The following is a 23291-nucleotide window of genomic DNA, read 5'->3' as shown; positions in this document are numbered from 1 at the left end:
TTCAAAGGTCAGAAGTAAGAGCGCTGGATACAAGTTACCCAGGGAGGGCATTCGGTTCCGAGTGGGAAAGAACTGTTCCAGCAAGGAAATGAGCAGCCTCGTAAGAATTGAGTTCCTGTGCATTAAATATCTATCTGGCGCGTGGTGATCATCTGTCAGAGATATTGCATTAGGTGGGAGGATAGATTAGATTAACCTAAACATTTCTTCCAACCCTCAACTGATTCTAACACTCACAGTGCTTGGTGATTCTGACTTTCCAAATTCAGAAAGAAAACATCTCTAAATCTGACATAGGAGCCACAGTGATCTTCCTTTGTTTCCAGTGTACTTTAGGCTTTGAGGATTTGGGAGGATTGTGTTGTTAGGGTTATCGTATTCTAGTGGTATAAATAAGCTCTCTTACAGAAGTACCCAGAGCCCTTTAAGAAGGGCTATTCTGTTTTGGTGAGTTTTTGGTAAGTACTCCTCTTTATCGTGTGATCCATGGACAACAAGGTCAAAGCCACAGTTCCAAAGGCATGCCTATCAAAGCACAAAGGATTTCTTCCATCCACTGTTTACTTTTCCACGCCCACTTTTCTGTCTACTATCCCGTGCTCTGAAGAGGGAGGGCACGGGGCTCCTCACCTACCAGGGTCTCCAAATCTTACCCTTTGGCGCATAGCTCCCTGTCACAGATGTACCAGCATTCCCTTCTGATCTGTAACTTGACCTACAATGGGCCAGGAAGGACTGGATGAAATAGAGGCTAGAGGCTGTCAGCTCAGAATGCAGACTGTCGCCTCACTCTCTCTTCTCCTCCAGGCTCAAAATGTTTCTGCAGAAACAGAGAGGAAACATATTCTCAGTAACATTAACATAGAATGCCAAGCATGACATGCATTATACGTGCATTTATTCCACATGAATATATGAAATCAACACAGTATAAAAGCATCAGTAACCTTGTCTCCTGCCACCAAAGAAGTGAAGGAGAGTAAAAATCCGTTAGTGGTTTGAGCCAGATCAATACTGAACTCTCAGGCAGGAAACTGTGGTGCTCTCACAAAGAAAGCTCCTCAGACATCGCCCGCACCAGACGTGGAGCCAGACATCCTGACAGAGGCTAACATAATGGCTCATAAGCGGCGAGCGGCTCCTTAAATTGCAGCCTAAATTCTCCCACAGTATCTACAACTCAAAAGTCTCCTTGCAAAGGAAGCCCAAGATGAAAGAGCACTAAATATTTCCAAACAAGTTTTAAATCTCCTGGTTTGGGTGAATTACATCCCAGGGAACTAAGAGAGCATGCAAATGAGGTGACAGAATCATTATTTCTTTGTGGGAACTGGTAATATAAAAAGTCACAGAAAACTGAGACAGGGAAGTAGAATTCCCATTTTCAAAGGGGGGAAGAAGACAGCTTTCACATAGTATGGCTGGGTGAACTTGATCTTGATTTTCAGAAACGTTCTAGAACATATTAAAAGAATAATTTACATGTACTTAGAAAATGATGTAGCAGTCTCTAGGACCCAGCAGGGGTTCATGAAAAATAAGACTAATTTTTTCTTTAATCAAATTATTAGATGATTATGATAATCCAGGGAATGCAATAAGCAATATTATTTTTTAAAGGATCATCTTTTTTTTTTTTTGTCTGTGCTGCGGGGCTTGTGGGATCTTAGTTCCCCAACCAGGGACTGAACAGGGGCCCTCAGCAGTGAGAGTGCGGAGTCCTAACCACTGGAAAGCCCGGGAATTCCCAGGATCATCTTTATTGAGGTGTAATTTACAACGAATAAACTGCACCCATTTAAAGTGTGTAGTCTGATGAATTTTGACAAATGTGTACACCCATGTAGCCATCACCATGATCAAGATACAGAACATTCCATCACCCCCAAAAGTTCCTCTGTGTCCCTTTGCAGTCAAACCCCTTCTAATTCCTGGTGCCAGGCAAACACTAATCTGCTTTTTGTTACTGTAGATTAGTTTCAATTTTCTAGAATTTTATATAAATGTAAACATATAGTATATAAATTTTTGTGTCAGGCTTCTGTCACTCACTGCATTGTTTTTGAAATTTATCCATGCTGTTGGATGTTACTTTTATTGCAAGTCATATTCCATTGTGTAGCTATACCACATTTTGTTTATCTATTCACCTGTCGATGAACATTTGGGGTTTTCATTTTGAGGTATTATGAATAAAGCTGTATGAACATTCATGTACAAATTTTGTATGGATGTATGTTTTAATTTCTCTTAGTAAGCAATGATCTCAACGTCAGAGACATTTGACAGGTCTTATATGCAACCGTGAACAAGATGGAGATGTGTGAGCCAAGTGCAAGAATTGTATATACAATATATATACACAAAATATATATCACAAAATAAAGTAACTTTGTCAATGACTATACTTAGCAAGTGTTAATTAATGGATCAATGCCAGCATGACAAGTGGTTCCTGTTATGGCATGGGACTCAGTCCTTAGTGTTCTTATATCTGGTATTCTTATCATGACTTGCAGAGCCAGGATCATCATATTTATGTATCAGTGAACCTAGAAAGATTAGCTAATCAATAGCAGATTCAGGATCCAAAAAAATCTTCTAATAATTAAGTAATGATTTTAAACAACTAAAATCAAATTTGACAGGGAAAAGTAGGAGGTATCAGGTATGAGTACCAAGAAACAACTGTTCAAGTTCAGGGTGAAGGGAATATGACTCAGGAGCATATGTGTAAAAAACCTCAAGTTTTCAGTGGCTAACAGCTTCAATGTCAGTTGACAGTCACACCACCAAAGAAACCAAGTTGACTTGGTACTACATTAGTAAGTGTAATATCTGAATGAAAAAAGTAGTATTTATTCTATACCCTGTTTTTGTCAGAGCATATGTAGAGTATTGGGCAGAATTCTGAAACAACACAAACTGAGGTACATACAGAGAAAAGGGGCCAAGATGATAGTTATTCAGGACTGTGTTGTATAAAGACAGGTTGAAAGAACTGAAGATTTATTTTTGTCTTGGTTAAAAGGACTTACGGTGGGGGGAGGGTATGGTTATAACAGTCTTTAAAAATCTGAAGAACTGGGACTTTGCTGGTGGTCCAGTGGCTAAGACTCCGTTCTCCCAATGCAGGGGACCAGGGTTCGAGCCCTGGTCAGGGAACTAGATCTCATATGTCACAAGGAAGGTCCCACACGCTGCAACGAAAGATCCTGCATGCTGCAACTAAGACTCGGTACAGCCAAATAAATAAATAAGTATTTTTTTTAAAAAAATCTGAAGAACCATTCTGTGTAAAAGGAATCAGACTCATTGTATGGTTCTGAGGGCTAGAAACATGGTTTGGGAGAAGCTAAACCATGTCTTCTTCTATTCCATAGAAGACGTACGGAATAACACTCCAACTATTAGACTGGTTCAAAGATAAATGTGTTTTCCTCAGGAGGTACTAAATTACTGGTCACTGGAGGTATTCAAATACGAATCCACTGACCTGGAATGTTGCCTCACCTGTATAAAGGGCATAATGATGCTAGTATAAGTGGACCAAAGATAATGTGAGTAAACATGCCTCTATTAAAATAGTTGTCATATTTTATTAGACTTATTGGTTGACATGTCTGTCTCACTTAGCTAAAGAATTCCCCAAATCAAGGACCACAGGCAATTCACCTATTTTCTGCAGCATCAACTATTCTATCTAGCTCACGAAGGCGTTCAATAAAGGTTTCTTTGAATGGGGGAATGAATGACTGGAGGTAGCATATGTAAGAGTACTTTAGAAATGAAGAAAGCACAATATCAATGTTGCACGATTAATGATTAATAATTAATTTCTTCCTAAATTGCCTGTCAGTGCAGGTTATCTATATTCATAATCATAACAAAAATTTATCCTTGCCATATGGCTTTACTGGTGAGTTCTTTCTTTCTACGCAGCAAGAAACACATCATTTTCATGCTATATAAACAGTTCATGAACAGAAAAAAAAGATGAGAACCTTTCCCATCCATTTTTATTACTAAACTTATTTTATGAAAACAAAAATTATAGTCTAATCTCAGTATGAATGTAATGCAATAAAATAATACAGCAGCAAATCAAATCTAATAGCATATTAAAAGAATAACTCACCAAGTAACATTATCCCAGGGATATAAGGATAATATAATATTAGCAAATATATTAATATAATGCATCATATCAGGATGACAAACAAGAAAAATCACATGATTACTGTAATAGATGTTGAAAAGGGAGTTGATAATTCAATAGCCACCTCTGATTTAAAAAATAGCTTTAAAAAAGAAAGAAAAACTAGCATAGCATTAATAATAATATTAATCTCAGTATAGCAGTAAATGCCTAATTAATTGTGATACACCAAAAGAATTATTATTTAACATTGTTTTAGAAGTTCTGGAAAACCAAAACAAGACAAAAGCAAAAACCCCAAACAGCAAAAACAAAAGTAGTAGAAGTAGATATGAAAAAAAGGAAGAAACCCAAAAGAATCAACTAAAAATTATTATAATTAATGAGATTTCATCACAGTGGCTAGATAAACAAACAAATGTACAAAAATAAATAGATCTACTCTATAACAGAAATAACCAGTCATAAGAGATTGTAAAACAAAAGAATACACTCGAAATAGGAAAAAGAACATAAACACTAGCATAAACTTAATAAGAAAATTTAGGAGCTTGTGTGACATACAAGAGAAGACATTAATGAATTGAGAGATCATTCATCATCTTAATGGATGGAAACACTAAATATTTTATTATTATTATTATTTTTTTGTGGTACGCGGGCCTCTCACTGCCGTGGCCTCTCCTGCCATGGAGCAACAGGTTCCGGACGCGCAGGCTCAGCGGCCACGGCTCACGGGCCCAGCCGCCCCGCGGCATGCGGGATCCTTCCGGACTGGGGCACGAACCCGTGTCCCCTGCATCAGCAGGCGGACTCTCAACCACTGCGCCACCAGGGAAGCTCTAAATATTTTAAATAGATCCATTCTTCTCTAATATTTATATTTGATGTAATTACAATAAATACACACTGGAATTTTTTGTAACCTGATAATAAAATGATTCTAAATTTCATACGGAATAATAAATAGATGAGAATAGCTGAGAAAATATTAGGAGCGGGGAAGGATTATAGTACTCCTCCTATGACAGATACTAAAATCTATTGCAAAGTTTCAGCAATCGAAACAATGTGATCCATTACAAAGGAGATATCATATAACAACGGGTATAAGAACTCAATAAATAAAAAGTTGGCTAGCAGGTACTGCATTTGGGGGAGTGGGGAAATCAGTTTCATGTAATACTTTATTGGATTTAAAAGAAATGTAATGCAGAAATACAAACCATAAAATACTAGAAGAAAATATAGGTGAATATTTACCTAAACTTCGGATGGCAAAAGACTGTCAAAGCTCAAATGTAATCAGAATAATCTCAAATAGAAAGGTTAGATTTGACTTCAGAAAATAGTTAAATCTTTTTTTTTTCTTTTTTAAAACTCCTCCTGTAGAGGGCTGACTTTCAAAAGACTGCAGCAAGGGAGTTACTCTGCTACATCATTTAAACTGTTATGTAAAAATTGAAAGGACAAGGGAGGTGCAAGAGGGAAGAGATATGGGAACATATGTATATGTATAACTGATTCACTTTGTTATAAAGCAGAAACTAACACACCACTGTAAAGCAATTATACTCTAATAAAGACGTAAAAAAAAGAAAAAAATTGAAAGGACAAATGGCAAGATGGGAATTTTTCCATAAATATAATAAAGACTTATCACTAATTTGTAAAAGTGATAAGAAATACCACAATGACCAGTAGAAAAATTGGCCAACAATGTTTACAAAAAGGAAACATAAATGGTCAGCAAACAGGTGAAAAAAATTTAACCCCATTGGAAACTGAGGTAATGAATGTGGAACCAATAAGTAGTTTTCTCTTATAGATTTAACAAGTTTATAAAGGGATGAAAATACTCATTGCCAGCAAGGGTGTGGTGGAAGACACTCTTGCATTCTCTCCGTATGAGTGTGAATTGGTACAGCCTTTCTGGAAAGCAGTACATATTAAAACCCTAAAAATGTTATTGCCCTTAAAAATGATTCCTCTTCCGGAAATAATCCAAAATGCAGATAAAGACTTAGGTATAGAAATACTGATTTCAGCAGCTGTCACAGGAGTAAAGAAAGGAAGCAATACAAATGTTCAATAACAAGGGAAGAGTTAAGCAAATTTGGTATATCTATATGTCAGGAACATTATGTAGCCTTTAAAATACATTTATAAGGATTTTTTAATGGCATGGGGAAATGCTTATAATGTAAAAAGCAATATGCAAATTTATACACACAGAGTATATTCTCAGACATCTTAAAAATACATAGACAGTTGGGCAAAAGGAGATGCCCACAGTATCAACTGTGTGGCACAACTATGGAGAATTTTATTGCAATCTTTATACTTCCCCATATTTTCCCAAATCCCTATAATAATCCCTTATTTTTAGATAAAAAAACTCATTTTAAGATAAAAATTATTCTTTAAGTGAAGAGCCAAAAAGCTGTCAAAAAGGAAAAAGTTAAGAAGAATCATAATGTGTCAAGACTTTTTCAGAATTTCTGATAGGTTCATTTGGAATGCGTTGCATTTGGGATGCTGATAGAAACCTGGTGAGGACATCCAGTTGGCAAATGGCAATACTAGTTAGAGCTTGGAGCAATATGGGTTGTAAATAAGTGCAGAGACATCAGAACCTTGGACAATTTAGCCCCTGTGATTTTCAGTTTCCTCCTCAATAAAATAGGGATGATGATGGTATTTCACAGAGCTGTTGTAAGGATTAAATGAGCTAACATAGGTAAAACATCCAACCTAGTACATAAATGTTAGCTATTATCATTGTTAATTTTATTATCATTGATGAGAGTAATGGTTAAGGTGAGGAAAGAAGATGGCTGATGTTGGTGCCCCAACCATATCCCTCAGCCCTTAACATTCTGTGCATAGCAGGCTGACTTCCAACTATGGCAACTGCGACTCTTTGCCTGAGGACAGGTGAATAGTGCCAGGGAATTAAAATAGCCCTCAACCGACAACTCATAGGCTTGGTGGCTCCACAAGCAGGATAATTCTGAAGCATGCGTTCTACAGTGGGATTATGCTCCAGTTGCTCACAGTGGTAACTGGCTTGATATTACATGCTTTATTGGCTTCTTTCCCCTACCTGCCTCACTTCCCCACTCCCCTCCTGGGATCATCTCCTCAGTAAATCATGTGCATGTAAATCCTTGTCTCAGGGTCTGCTTCTGGGAGAACGAAAATTAAGACAGGCAAGGATGAAACCTGGTCTACAATAACATTCAAGGGATGACTCGGGAAAAAGAAGCCCATGATGGAACTAGAGAAGAAATAGAGAGAGGTACTGGAAAACTGTGGTAAGTGTGGTCTAAAAACCCAAAGTAAAGGAGAGTTTCCCAAATGAGGTAGGAGGAAACAGCATCAAATGCTATGGAGATGAGATGCAAAAAGAACTGGAAACTGTCCATCTGAGTTGGCATCTATGAGGTGCTAGGTGACCTCTGCCAGGAGATTTTTGGTATAGTGGTGGAGGAAGCCAGATGGCAGTGGGTTGAGGAAGTGAATGGGAGGTGAAAAAGCAGAGGCAGCAAGTGTAGGCTATTCATTTAGGAAGTCTGGCTGCGAAGGGAAAGAGAGAGAGGGAGGGAGGGAGGGAGGGATGAAGAGAGAGAGAAAGGGGGGGAGGGGAGAGAGAGAGAGAGAGAGAGAGAGAGAGAGAGAGAGAGGCAATTACCTACTGGCACATAGGAAATCTTTAATCTCCATCTTTAAGATGGAGAGACTTGGATATACTCTAGTTTAATGATAAGAGAAAAAGAATCCCTTGAAATGTTGTTGAAAACCCCCCATAACTACCCCCATATTCCAAGAGCTTCCCAATATTCTCATCTTCATCAACACCCTTTTATTGAGCACCCTTTTATTTAATACTGTTAAGTATTGAGAAAAAAAAAGAAGTATAAGACACAATTCCTGATGTCAAGGAGATTATACTCTAGTAGGGGATGTGAGATATCAACATATGAAAAGGTTATTAAAAATATAAGATAGGACACGATGATGATAAAATCAGAGGTACAGTTAATAATTACTTTAGCTGTTCAAAGGAAGATAGGACAGGTGGGGAAGGCTTCATGGATTTGGGGTGTAGATGACTTGGCAGAAAAGCTCACTGGGGAGGAGGGTTCAAAGGGGGAAATTTAAGAGAGAGGTAGAAGTTGGTAATAAAGAGGTCTGGAAGGGGTTTGAATGCTAAACTAAATTTAAAAGCTTGTATTTCATTTAGTAGGCAAAAAAAAAAAAAGGAGCCATTTACTTTGTGAACAGGGTAAAATGCAGTATTTTGGAGAAAGTAACTTGAAAGAGGTATGCAGCATGGTTTGGAAAATAAAACAAAAGCAGGAGGGCTAGCCACATAGGGAAGAGAATCAAGTCTGGACTAGGATGGGGAGGATGGAGAGAAAGGACAGAGAAGGGACCTTTTATATTTTGGTTATTAGGTTTGCCTTATTTCATCATCTAGATTATAAGCTACTTGGGCTATGCCTTGGTCATAACTGGAACCCATATCACCCTCAACAAAAGGTCTATTACACAAATGATGGGAACATACTGTATAGCAGAAGGAACTCTACCTAATGCACTGTGGTAACCTAAATGGGAGGGAAGTCCAAAAGGGCGGGGATATCTGTATGTATATGGCTAACTCATTTTGTTGTACAGTGGAGGCTAACACAACATTGTAAAGCAACCATACTCCAATAAAAATTAATAATAAAAAGGTCTATTACATAAATGTTCCTGAATAATTAGTAAATGAAGTGACAGATGAATAAAATGAATAAGTGAGTGCACATCAAATGAATAAGCATTACAAGAGATGAAACACCAAACGGATCTTGGAGGACAAAGAAATCAAAGAAGGATAGAGGGTTTCCAAGTGTGTTTGGGGAAAATAACAGCATCATTGATTGAATCGACTGGCACCTAGTAAATGCTCAGAGTGTAATCTTATATATTTATATATTGTAATCCTATATATTTATGATATTTATCTTACATATGTATGATATTGAAAAGAGACAAATCTGGGGACTTCCCTGGTGGTTCAGTGGGTAATACTCCGCGCTCCCAATGCAGGGGGCCCGGGTTCGATCCCCGGTCAGGGAACTAGGTCCCGCACACGTGCTGCAACTGAGAGTCCGCATGATGCAACTAAGAAGTCCTCACGCCGCGTCTAAATATCCCCCATGCCGCAACGAAGATCCCATGAGCCGCAACTAAGACCCGGCACAGCCAAAACAAACAAACAAGCAAACAAATAAATATTTAAAATAAAATAAATGTGGGAAATCTTTAAAAAAAAAAGAAAAGAGACAAATCTGGAAGGCACTTCACTCCTTTGGTAGTTTAGCAGAGAGGTAGCCTAGCAGGTCTGAGTTAACACAACAAATGCCAGTCGCTAAGTTCCAGGGGCTCCCCTTTTATAACCAGGCCACTTCCTCAAACATCAACCTTCTATTTTTATATGGTTCCCGAGGATTCCCTACTCCCAATTTTTAAAATAAATATGTAGGGTACAATGGGAGATGGGGGTCTCTCTTTTGGAACCCTGTCTGTCCAGCCTAGCCTGATCAGCCTAAGTACATCTCTCTATGGGGTAATGAGAGCTTCCGGAGTATGTGTATTCTCTACTTCTCTTGTGTAAGCTTTCCTTCAAAAAAACTTATGTATTTACATCACGTGGCCCTAGTGTGTGTGGGACTGAAAAATCTAACATATCATGAATAACAAATAACAGACACATATAGTTGAGATTTTACAGCGAGAATTTTTTTGAGGGAAATTTTAATTTTAGACATGATCCAGAGAGCTATCATCTGTAAAAATAAATATCGATCTGATAGAAATAATAAAATCCTACTTAAATCCATTTGTAAATGCTTGAATCTCTTTAATAGAGAAATTCCATAAAACTTTTTGATGAAAAATAGTCATTAAACATGAACTATAGATCAAATCAACCTTCTTTTTTTTTTAACCTATACTTCTTTACTGAGTGCAAGCTTATGCTTGGTACTCTTTGATAGCTAATAAATACAGAAAGAATGATGGAATTAGAAATTATCAATAGAATAGAATAGAAAATTACCAATTTTCAAATTCAAATGAAATAACAAGTCTAAAAAATGATAATTAGTGGATAATAAAATCATTACGTCTGAGGTTATCAACTTTGGACTCGTGTTGGAATCACTTAGGGGATTAAAAAAAATGCTAATACCCATGTCACACAGCCAGTGATTCTGATGTAAATGACTATGGGTGTGGCCTCGGCATGGCGACCTTTTCAATCTCCACAGGTGATTCTAATGTGTAGTCAAGGTTAGGTGAGAGGTTGATGGAAACCAGACATTAAATGCCTCATGAAGTGATGCAATGGGAAGGTCCCAGCACCACCTAGGAAGTCTTCTTGCCTAAAAAAAAGTCATTGAACCTAAATCTAACCAAGTTTCTAGATACAACTCTAAGTTTACAAGAAATAGAAATCATAAATAACACTTAGATGCATCTGTAGATATGTGAATCAGTGTCATATAGAAATTATACAGAGGATAAAGGAACAACTTAATAGCACCAAAGGGAAGCAACAAAATCCCAAATGTGGTATATCCTACAAGACCCAAAACTCAGTTTCTTCATTAATGGCATGTTAGAATAAATAAATAAAACGAAGGTGGGGACTGTTACAGAATTGAAGAGCCTTAAGAAACATAAAAACCAAATCCAATGCGTAGGACTTGTTGGATCCTATGCCAGGGATCTTCTCTTTTCTCCTCCAGATTTTCTCTCCACCCTTCTCTCTGGCCTGGGAAGTTGACCTATACGGACTGTGCCTTTAGGCTCCCTTGCCCTCCGGCTTCTGGTTGGGTTTGGCCAATGGGAAGCCCCAGAAGGAGATCAGAGAGGGGAAGAGTGGGCAGTCTGAGGATTTATTCCCCTGACTTCCTCTCTGTGAGGTCACCTGGACTGGCTGGATCCCTCCATAGAAGGACACTGTTCCTCTCAAGGTCTTCTCTACAGACTCTTTCCTTCCAGGTTTAGTAACCTTGACATTGTCCTCGTTACTCCTTCACACCTAGCGGTGGTAACAGCTCTGCTGTTGCTAGCCAAAGATGACTGCACTAGCCTCCGTGATTCCCCTACACCCCACAGTGCTTTTGTAAATAAACCCTCCTTGAACTATCCTAACCTGAGACTGCTGTTTCCTGATGGGACTGATATAGATCCTCACTGAACCAAATCAATTCTCCTTTGAGACAGTGGAGAAATTTTGACTATGAAGTAAACATTAAAAACTATTAAGGGATTATTATTAATTTCATGAGGTATGATAATGCCATAGTGATTATGTAAAAAAACAAACAATTACCAGTTAGAGATACAAACTAAAGTATTTATTGATGAAATGATGTGTCTAGGAATTGTTCTAAACATACTGCATTGGAGACCTGGGCAGTGGGGTGGAAAGTAAGAAAGAGTACGGCAGGAGGGACTTCCCTGGTGGCGCAGTGGTTAAGAATCCGCCTGCCAATGCAGGGGACACGGGTTTGAGCCCTGCTCCGGGAGGATCCCACATGCCGCGGAGCAACTAAGCCCATGTGCCACAACTACTGAGCCTGCGCTCTAGAGCCCGTGAGCCACAACTGCTGAGCCCGCGTGCCACAACTACTGAAGCCTGCGCGCCTAGAGCCCGTGCTGCACAGCAAGAGAAGCCACCACAATGAGAAGCCCGCTCACCACAACAGAGTAGCCCCCACTCACAGCAACTAGAGAAAGCCCGCACGCAGCAATGAAGATGCACTGCAACCAAAAATAAATAAATTAAAATAAAATAAAATAAAAAATTTAAAAAAAATAAGAAAAAAGTACAGCAGGAATAGATGAAACAAGATTATCAAAATGTTGATAATTGAAGCAGGGTGACAGATATATGAGGGCTCATTATATGTGCTATTCTCTCAATTGTGCAAACAATGGAAAATTTCTATAATAGAAAGTTAAAGCAGAGCAACCAATGTTTTATTTTTTTCTTAGATGAGACCTGGTTTGCGAATTTTCATTAAAGAGAGAGGCACACAAAATCTGAATTTATACCAAATGAAGACTTTAAGGGTGTGTTTAAAGCATGGAAATATGAAGATGTTTCTACATTTTATTCTTTCCTGCAGAGAAAAATTGATGAGAAAGCTGAATACATCTACTGGATATATATTTTTCCTCTTTAGATATTCAGATAGCTACCAAATTCTGTCAATCTGCCCGTGAGCATCTGCAAAGGGAGGGGATGAAGAGGGTCTGGGGGCAGTGGAGGGGCCCCGACAGGCCTGAGCTCCTATTGTCTGCAACCTCAATGACAAAGTCTGATATTGCTTGGAGCTTCCTTTTTATTTTGTTTTGGATTTTTCTGGTAATAGATACTAGTAATGGAGCAAAGTTATGCATAAAAATTGTCATTATTTATAATCCTTTCAGGGGATTTAGTTGCTCCTGGGGCAGCTCAGAAGCAAACATAATTTCTTCTGCAACAAATTCTGCCCTAACCAAAGGAAGCAAGGTACTGGATTGGTTCTGCTTCAGTAGCATTTTTGCTTCTCAAACACCATAGATAAGAGAATTGTGTAGATATCTGAGAAGAATGAGTGAATACAAATTGAAAGACATACATATCTTGCCACTAAAATAAGCTTCCTTTTACATGAAGCAAGTAGCAGACAACAATAAGGAAAATCCAAGCACAAAGAATTCTATTGCATGCTCAAAAATAAAACAAAATAAAAAGAAAAGCCAAAGTATAATGTCAGTTGGGTTAATAAAGTTGCTTTGTTTTCTTATAATAATAAAAGTTGGCAGGGCTCCACCTGCATTAAAGTACTTCCTGGCATAATGTTCTTCACTCTGTTTCTGCTACCCCCACTTTGCTAAGCTTGTTTTACTGACATTACTGTTAATTGATGGTTACTAGATGTAACCAGAAGGCAGACAGATGAGGAAGGAAAAGTTGAAGCTTGTTTATAAAACAGGAAAATGCTGCTTTTTAAACTGCAGTATTAATATAAGAACCTCAGTTTACCAAATAAATGTAGTATTAACACAAGAACCTCCAGTCACCAAGATAAAAGTTGTACTTACTGCAAGTACAATGTAAGTTGTATTAAATATTGCCAATAAGGATCAATATTGGGGAAAACAAGATGATTCAAGGGTGTTTTAAAAATAGCCTCCTAGAATGTATCTGAAAGAAAGCCTCCATTTCTAAATTATTTGCAAATATTGGCTAGGATATGAGAGTAGGTAATTTGGACTTAGGCATCTGGTGAGGTTAGTAGCATAAAGGTTAAGAGCAAGGAGTTCGGAGTCAGTCTGCCTGGGTTCAAATTCTGGCTCCATGACTTTATAACTGTATCACTGTTGGCCAGTTGCTGGACCTCTCTGAAAGGCCGACTCAAATTCCTCATATGAGAAGGAGGGATGGCAATAGGGGGCTGTTGGGAAAATTAAATAAAATAAATAACTCAGATAATATGACTTCAGATCCTCATAAAGGGACATAATCCAGAAATGAAACAACTAGAACAACTTAAAGCGTTGACTACTTAGCTGTTCACAGGATAAAATTATTATTTTGTCATCTTAAATAATTTATGGACCATGATGAGAGAGATTAATCAGAACTATCAATACAACAAAACTAGCAACAGTTCTAGAGGCTGATCCCATGGGAAGATCTGCTCCTCTCTCCAAAAGAAAATGGTCAATTGCACTGATTTTGAAGTTGTTTTGCATCAAGAATTATAGAATCTCCCATGGAGAACAGTATGGAGGTTCCTTTAAAAACTAAAAATAGAGTTGCCATATGATCCAGCAATCCCTCTCCTGGGCATATATTTGGAGAAAACACTAATCTGAAAAGATACATGCACCCCAATGTCATAGCAGCACTATTCACAATCGCCAAGACATAGAAGCAACCTAAATGTCTGTTGACAGAAGAATGGATAAGTAAGATGTGAGATATATGTGTGTGTGTGTATATATATATATACACACACACACAATGAAATATTACTCAGCCATAAAAAAGATGAAATAATGCCATTTGCAGCAACATGGATGGACCTAGAGATTATCATACTAAGTAAGTCAGACAGAGAAAGACAAATATCATATGATGTCACCTATATGTGGAATTTAAAAAAATGATACAAATGAACTTATTTACGAAATAGAAATAGATTCACAGACATAGAAAACAAACTTATGGTTACTAAAGGGGAAAAAGGTGGGGGGGGAGGATAAATTAGGAGTTTGGGATTAACATATACACACTACTCTATATAAAATAGATAAACAACGAGGACCTACTGTATAGCACAGGGAACTATATTCAGTATCTTGTAATAACCTATAATGGAAAAGAATCTGAAAAAGAATGCACACACACACACACACATATAAAAAACTGAATCACTTTGCTGTACACCTGAAATTAACAACATTGTAAATCAACTGTACTTCAATAAAAAAAATGAATTATGGAGTCTCATCAACTCAGTCATTATTTGATATCAGCAGTTACTTTGATATAAGGGTTCAATATCAAAAATGATGGACATTTAGGCTGATTCTGAATTAGGAATGAAGTTATCAGAGCGACTTTGAATATCCTGCCATCATTATTTTATTAAACTAAAAGGAGGGTTAACATTGAGTCAAATTACATTAAGTACAAACCCCAAATGAACACCAATTCACATTAATTCTCAAGTGCTGCATTCACTCTGCCTTTCCACATCAGGACCAAGCCATGATTCAGAGGCAGCCCACTGATGAGTCATCCCCTGCTGATATCTAGATGGGTCAGAACGCCCTGCGTGGACTGAGCAGGAGGAGACAGAGAGTCCAAGGGCTTCCTTTGGTGTGACATGGCAGAACCTAGGGGCCAGGATCTAAGTCCCAGGACCCAGGAGAAGGACCCGAGAAGCAACGTCTCTTGCTCTCAGAGAACTCAACTTCCTATTGTCCCTTGAATGAGGCTTCCATGTGCCCAAAGGCTGCATGAGTTCTTTGACAAACGTGGAGGCTTCATGAGCAGAGAAAGATATCTCTTCCAAACTAGAGGACCAATCTTCTTTCCAAATGGTCCTGGTCCTTGATGTCAGAGAAAGGGAAGTGCAGAACACAGAACACCCACGACACCAAGCTGAAAGTCCCCACAAGGTGCTATAACCCACTTGGTGCTAAAACACATCCAAACGAGCAAAAAAACCCAAAACAACAACAACAAAAAACTAATATAAAGGTCCTCTGGGTAAGAGCTGAGTTGTCTCTGATTCCAGCTCGGCATTCTACCTGTCCTCTTCCTTCCCCTGGCTCTCCTCTTTATCCACTCCAGCCCTCTGACCTCTACCCAGTGGCCCTTTTCCAGGATCATCTCTCTGTCTATCTATTCTAATGGTGAGCACTTCGAAGTCCTACTCCCTGCTCACCATCTGACCACACACTAGGCCAGCCTCTCTCACACACATCTGACTATACTCAGAGGCTTGCAGCCTATGAGCATTTCCCATTCCTCCATGGGCCACACACCTAACTTAACCAGTCACCTCTATAGGAAATCAGGACAAGACGTACTTCCTGAACCTCTACTGAATCAGGCAAGAGAGAGTGCTTGCCACATTGGATTCGGTGTTCACACAAAGGCCAAGATATTACAAAACCTGGCTATAGGAAACAGCCCTGAAAAGAGAAAGTTTTACAGCCTCCCGTTTGAATGGCCTTTGCAGTTGTGGTTCCAGTTTTTCAGTTACTAGAGAGCATATACCCATGTCTGAGACCTTGGGAACCACTTCTGTGTATTCCATCCTGTGTATCAGTACCCAGCAGAGCACAGAGCCCAGAACTGAACGATGGTAACTTATTTTTTGATGTATCATACAGAAGTAATCTTTCCTTGAGATTACAGCTGGATAATAACTTCCCTATTATAGAAACTTGACCAGCTCTACATTATATGTATTTATAGGACACAACCTAGAGAAGCTCAAGTCAATAACTGCTTTATGGGATCATGTGAGTTAACTACTCCTGCATCACAAGCCACCCCAAATCTTGGTGGTTTAAACAGCAATTATTTATTATTGCTCACAAGTCTGCAGTTGCCTGGGGGTTGGCTGATCTCGGCTGGACTCTGGGTGGGAGGCTGAGCTCCACGTGTCTCTTATCCTCAGGCATGTTCTTCTTATGGGATAGCAGAGCTACAAGAGGGTAAACAGAAACATGCAAGGCTCTAAGGCTGAGGCTTTGACTGGCACCCTACACTTCTACCCACATTCCTTTGACCAAAGGACATCACACAGCCAGCTCAAAGACAAGGGGTGGCGATAAAAACTCTGCCTTTACGAAGGATCTCCAAAGTCACATGACAAAAGGTATGCTACAGGGAGGGGTGAAGAATTAGAGCCAACAAGGCACTTTATTACAATTACAATTTCTGAGAACATGGGAAATTTGACTGTAAGGAATACTTGGCTGATGTTAAAGTAAGAATGAGTTTTGGATGACATCAGCTGCAAGGTACTCATTTCTTCCAGATTCTTATCCTTTAAATTCTTACTACTTCCAGGAGGGTCACAATGGTTGAAAGTAAAAATTGCCATGTTCGAGTATCCCAAACCTTGTACAAAGTTCCAATTGGTAAATTAACTCTAGTGGCTTTTCTATAGACTTCAAAATTTGTTTAATCAGAAACCCATGATAACCAAAACCCTTGAAATGTTTTTATTGATCTGTTCCTTGTTTAATTAAGTCAATTTCCATCACGGTCATCCGAATTAACAATACAAGCTATAATTCTATTGAATCTACGATTCTAATATACAAGAATCTGTATGGAAGCACGGATCAAAGCACAAAGAAAGCTTATCCACAGAGAGTTTTCATGGTTGGTATTTTCAATTTCATGATAAGATGCAATGTGGAACAAACTCTAATTAAAGCACTTTCAGAAACATCTTGTTGTCTTGGCTTTGGCAATTATAGATTTACCTTGCTTCTGGTGGCAATTATAATTTTTATATATACCAAAGAAGAAATTTTCTCTCATTACTCAAATTTGAAAGCTCTGTGCTCTATATGAAACAAGCAAAAGATGGCCTATAGTGATTAATTAAGGATTAGGCTATTTAAATGTACTACCAAACAAATTACCAGGGCAGCTTTTCTGTAAGAAGCATGTTTACAAACCTTCTACCTCATTTGTACACATAACAAAAACAGTACTTTAGCTCGAGCAGTACCCATGTTCTTCCCTTGAGAAGGATATTGCTTTCTGCAATAGCACACACATTTCAGGTAATAGTAAAAGAACATCAAAGTCATCTTTTAGCTGAAAAACAAGCCAAAATACCCACCCACTCAGCTCCTCCCAGAGCTCTTAACTTCAGGAAGATACACATGCCTGCAATAAGAAATTGATGTATTAAAGATCCTACTTATGTTACATTTACAGCCAAACCCAGGGAGACAGCTAATGGCACTCTAAAAATGGTCATTTTGTCAGAGCTTCAGTGTCGATTACTGATTACACACAGGAAATGGTGACATAAAAAACCCAGTGACAGCACAAACAGCACCTGGCCAGGGCCTACGCATGAGCACGGATGTTTGATACACAGTTATATTTGGTTCATTTGATTAAAACTCTGGGTATCATCAGCTGGCAGGAAGAATTAGAACTAGTCAGCTCATTAATTTTTTTTTGACATCTTTATTGGAGTATAATTGCTTTACAATGGTGTGTTAGTTTCTGCTTTATAACAAAGTGAATCCGCTATACATATACATATAACCCCATATCTTCTCCCTCTTGTGTCTCCCTCCCACCCTCCCTATCCCTCCCCGTCTAGGTGGTCACAAAGCACCGAGCTGATCTCCCCGTGCTATGTGTCAGCTTGTTAATTTTTTCTTTCAGTTCAATATCTAAAAAATTATTCCCATGAGTGTAGTCATGAGGAATGAGGCAAACAACGATTAAAATTCATGAGAGGTTTATAAAATATGGCAGAGATTTGGAAAGAACGCTGGTCTGTGAGTCAGAACATAGCTAATAACAATAGCTAGCATTTCATTAATGCTTCTGATGGTGCCTGGAACTGTGCTGAGTGTCCTGTGTGCCTTAATGAATTTCATCCTTCTGACAACCTTGTGAGGTAGACGCTGTCATCATCCCCATCTTACAGATGTGGCTGAGAGAGACATCACAATATCCAAATGTGGTGGACTTGAGTCCTGATATTTTACTAGCTAGAAGTGTGTCCTTGAACAAATAATTCCTTTTTTGTGTGCCTCTGTGTTTTTATACAGAAATGAACTAGTAGGACTAGATCGGCGGTTCGTCCTTGGCTACAAATTAGGATCTCTTGGAATGCTTTTATCAGGCAACTTGTTGAATATTTATTGCATGCCAAGGGCTTTATATATAGTATCTCATCTGATTCAACAGTAGCCTGAGATATCATCAAGGAAATGAGGAATACCTGATCTCATGGAAGAAAAATTGAAGTTCAGGATCTTGCCTAGATTATAAAGCTCAGAGATGGCAGTCGGATCTGGGCTCAGGCATTTCTGACCGCCAGTCCTGGGCTCTGGGTCCTGGGATGAATTACTCTCATCCTTTATTGACTGATCACCGCTCTCCCTGTTTCCAGTCTCATCCCTGGCTAATGCATCCTCCGCATTGTTTCCTAAATGCTCTTTCTTAACTGTGCAACTTACTCCCACCTTGAAATCTGACATTATGTCTTCAGAGCTTTCTGGATATTTCAAACTCCTCGCTGCAGCGCACGAGGCACTCCAGGATCTGGTTAGTCCTCTAGTCTCGTTTCCTGCCAGTGCCCCCGCCCCCCTATTTTGTTCAGGCAGAGTGTGTCATACAGTTCCTCACATCTGCCCTTTTCACATATGTTGCTGTTTCTTCCCAGAATGTCCTTTTCTTCTTTTCTCCCCTCTCCTAGCTTAATTCCCACTCCTCCTAATCTCAGCTTAAGCATCTCCTCTTGAAGACTCCTCTGGCTATGATGGGGACTTTGTAAGGCCGCCCTTATTTGTTCCCATAGGACCCAGGGCCCTCTTTAAGGGAGTTGACTGGAAAGGTCACTTCCTTCTGAAGCATTCTCTAACTCTTCGATGTCTTATTGACCCATGTGCCCGGATCGAAACTGACGAAGGGGAGCTGGAGAGGAGGAGACGGGCTGGGGAGGGGGCAGGATCAGGCAGTTTGCTAGGGGCTCACCACCCCTGCCTCCTACGTGCTGGTCCCCACCCGGTCATGTCATCTTATCCCTAGATCACAGTAATCTCCTCCTGACTGCTCCCTCTGCTTCTATCCTGCAGGCGCTTTCCAACACACAGGCCACAGGGATCCTTTTGAACATAAGGCAGAGCTCGGGGCTACTGTGCTCAAAAGCCTGCAATGACTGCATCTCCCTCATAGTCAAAATCCAGGTGCTAACAAGGGCCTTTAAGACTTGACATCAGCACCTCTCAAGTTTTCATCAGCACCTCTCAAGTTTTCATGTGCATATGAATTACCCGGGGATCTTGCTAAAATGCAGACTATGACACAGTAGGTCTGGGGTGGGGCCTGAGATTCTGCATTTCTAACCAACCCGCAGGTGAAGCCGATGCTGCCGGTCCTCGGATCGCCTGTCCTATTCTCCTTGCTCTCTCCACTCCAGCCCTACAGGCCTCCCTACTGTTCAAAGAACACACAAGAAATGTCCCCTTGCCTCAGGGCCCGTGTACTAGTTATTCCTCTTACCTGGAATGCTCTTGTCCCAGATCCACTTGGCTAACTCTCACTTTCTTCACATCTTTGCTCAAATCTCACCTTTTCCATGAGCTCCACCCTGACCACCTGATTTAAAATTGCAAGCTGCCCTCTGCTGCTGAGGTCCTGCACTCCTGAAACCCTTTCTCTCGCTCTTCTGTTCTTTTCTTTCTGCATAGCTCTTATGACCTTTTAACCCATGTTATCAATTGACTTATGTATTACAGTCAGGATTTTGTTACCTAGCTCCCGACCCCAATTCCACAAAGCCAGTTCCCGAGGAGCTCCCACTCTGTATGTTGTGTTCACTGATGTTCCCCCAGAGTCTAGGACGGCTGCCAACAAATACTATTTGAATTTTGAATTTGCATGTTGTGGGTGAATGAGAAGGAGAAATGAAGATGATGTGGTGTGACTGTGTGTCCTCCACTGAGTATATTTTCCCTAAGTGCATTTTGCTTGGTGCTTGGCATATTGAAGTGAGATATTGCTTGGCACATTCTAAAGGCTTTTCTTGGGCAAGACATAGCAAAGCATGTTGTGCTCGAGACATTTCATGCTTTCCTTTATTTCCAGATGACTTCTTCTGGAAGAAATGTTATCTTCTTCTAATAAACTTGCCATTATCTTCGGAGACAAATTTCAGGAAAGAAATAAAGAGTATTGCAATTACTGTCTTCCAGCTTACCCATGACTCAGACAGGTAAGCGCTTCTGTACTTCATCTTCTTCAAATTTAGTAAAGCAGTCAGGTGTGTCTTTTATGATGGCAGAAGTTGATTCCCTTTTAATTCTACCAGTCATTTTACCCTCCTTCTCCCTTCATTTTTCTCAATCCTCCTACATTACTAAGCTTTCACGAGGGATTGTTTGACTGACATTACAGTCAGCATTTTTATATAACTAAGAAGATTATATCATGGAATAAAGACATAAGCTAACTACTCCACTGATATAGCTCTTGAATTGATCTTGGGCAGTATGCACAAAGACCAATAAGTTGCGCTTTTATTTGGTCTTTTTTGGGTATTCTACTCGCTCATCCTCAAAAAAGTAATCTCTTGAATATTGGGTTAAACCATATGACATTGCTAATATTCAACCATTTAACTTAGAAAAATAGCAATTTCACCTGGTTCAAACTAAATATAATTAGGAGAGTTTCTTCTTCTCTTCAGAGAACAATCAATTCCTTAAAAAAGAAGCAAGATTTGTGGGCCGCAAAAGAAGATTTCTGGAAAATAGGGCATTTAGCCTTGTCAAGGAGAGAACAGGCTTGTTCTCATCCCCATGCATAGGCTCCATCCAGACCATCTTGGGCCCTCTGAGCAAGCTCTGGGCTGGGAATGAAGTCTAGCTGACAACAATGGGTAAGCAAGGCCGTGGGGGCTTTCTGGTGATCATTCACACGGGATAGAAATAGTCTCAGTCTCTTAGTCCACTCAGAGACATTCATCCATATAGCCTTTTCCCAATCCTTGTCACCAATCTTCCAATTTTGTTTCTTTTAGGTCATGTTCAATTACTCAGGTCTTTAGCCAGTGCCAAGGAATTCGTGTAGCTGCTGACCTCAGGCTATCTCCCTTTCCACACAAGGTAGGCAAAGGGATGTGCTGCTTGAAACTCTATTGTGAGAGGATTTCTCTTCATCATCCTTTTGAGCCATATGTGAGGGAGGCTATGTTCTGGTTATCTACCAATGCACAACAAACCACCCCAAACATAGTGTTATAAAACAACTATCTTATGATGCTTGTGGGTTCTGTGGATCTGGAATTCAGATGGGCACAGCAGAAATGGTACCACAATGTCTGGGGCCTCAGCTGGAACACTCAAAGGTTGGGACTGACTCCACAACTAGAGTCTGGAATCATTTCAGGCCATCTTCACTTACGTGTCTGGTGGTTACTGCTGGCTTTGGTGGGAACTCATCCAGGCTATCAGCTAGAACAGCTACACAGGGCCTCTCCATGTGGTCTCTCTGAGTAAGCTAGTCTGGGTTTCCTCACAGGATGAGCAACTCCAGAGAATCAGGTAGAAGCTGTATCACCATTTATGACTTAGCCTCAGAGGTCACACAGCATCACTTCTGCCATAGTAATAAGCCTGCCCAGATTCAAGGGAAGGGAACATGGATTCCCTACCTCTCTCTGAAAGGAGTGTCAAAGGCCCATCTTAAAAAGAGTATGTGGGATGGGCAATATTGTCGCAGCTCATAAATGCTAGCTGTTATTATCAGGGAGTCCCAGACCATTTTGTTGAATGCAAATTGTTGAAATAATTATTCCCAATGATTGATTTTTACTTATTGAACATTTTTGAGCAATCTGGGATGATTTTTGCAACCTTTTATGTGCCTTTAAGCATTTTTGTTCATTTTTTTCAGAATTAGAGTAATTTTCACTCCATTTATTTTTAAAATTTCTAATTCTTTGAAAGCCTGTGTGTAGAGGTATCAGCTATCAGCTGGAAAAGTGGCCTTCCATCAAAGAAAACTGAGGTTTATTTTTCATTGACCTCAAACTATAACTAGCTACATTGATTAATGATGACCCAAAGTCCATGAAAATCATATGAGGACCAATGTTTAGATATAGTTTTTCTATCTTTCTTAAAATCCAGTAAGAGATTCCTGTCTCCTGTCTAGCGGCAAGGCAAACATCAGATCGATCTGCCTGCAGGCCAGCAGCATAAGCAACCTCAAGCTTGTCCTTGCATTCACATTGTGGTTGCACATGCTTTGTACTACAGCTTCAGTCCCGACAGCAAACACTGTATGAATGCTGGCCACAAAATGTCATATACAGCTAAGAAAACTTTAAAAAATAAATGTTTATGCAAAGATAGTAAAAACATGTTAAGTAAATTAAGTCTGTGATGGTTGAAAATTAAAAGGATGAAAAGCTAATGAGAAGGTAGACAAAATTACTTTTATGACTGTTTAAAATTTGTGCAATTATTCTAGGTTGCACAGAAATTATAAAAACATGAACTGAATATTGTAAGTGTTAATTCATATACTAATTTGCTTATAGACAATTCATTTAGAGATAGAAGCAAATGTAACAATTTCTTACAGCATTTGCAAACCAGCATAGCAGGAATAAGTGGATGAGAATGAATTATAAATAAAAAACCAAAAAAGTAGTGTGTGTGTGAAGACTCAAACTTCTGGAGAAGAAATGGATACATATGCTTTAAAACATTTAAAGAACCATAAACCTACCCTGTGCTGTAATCTCTGTAAGGGGAAACACCATATCTGTCTTGTTCAACATTCTAT

The 23291-nt window shown here is 39.3% G+C and overlaps 1 long non-coding RNA gene across 1 annotated transcript in view; it reads right to left on the bottom strand.

Annotated features, from left to right (window-relative positions):
- Window positions 1–659: 659 nt before the first annotated feature.
- Window positions 660–23291, bottom strand: part of LOC141277643 (uncharacterized) — a 121507-nt gene continuing 98875 nt past the window's right edge. Inside the window, exon 4 of the long non-coding RNA XR_012329374.1 lies at window positions 660–820. This is a non-coding gene — a long non-coding RNA (uncharacterized lncRNA). The remainder of the gene's footprint in view (window positions 821–23291) is intronic.

The sequence above is a fragment of the Tursiops truncatus genome, chromosome X, assembly GCF_011762595.2.
Source record: "Tursiops truncatus isolate mTurTru1 chromosome X, mTurTru1.mat.Y, whole genome shotgun sequence".
Classification (NCBI taxonomy): domain Eukaryota; kingdom Metazoa; phylum Chordata; class Mammalia; order Artiodactyla; family Delphinidae; genus Tursiops; species Tursiops truncatus.
Note: the sequence above shows the minus strand (reverse complement) of the source record. Positions and strands in the feature narration are given on the sequence as shown.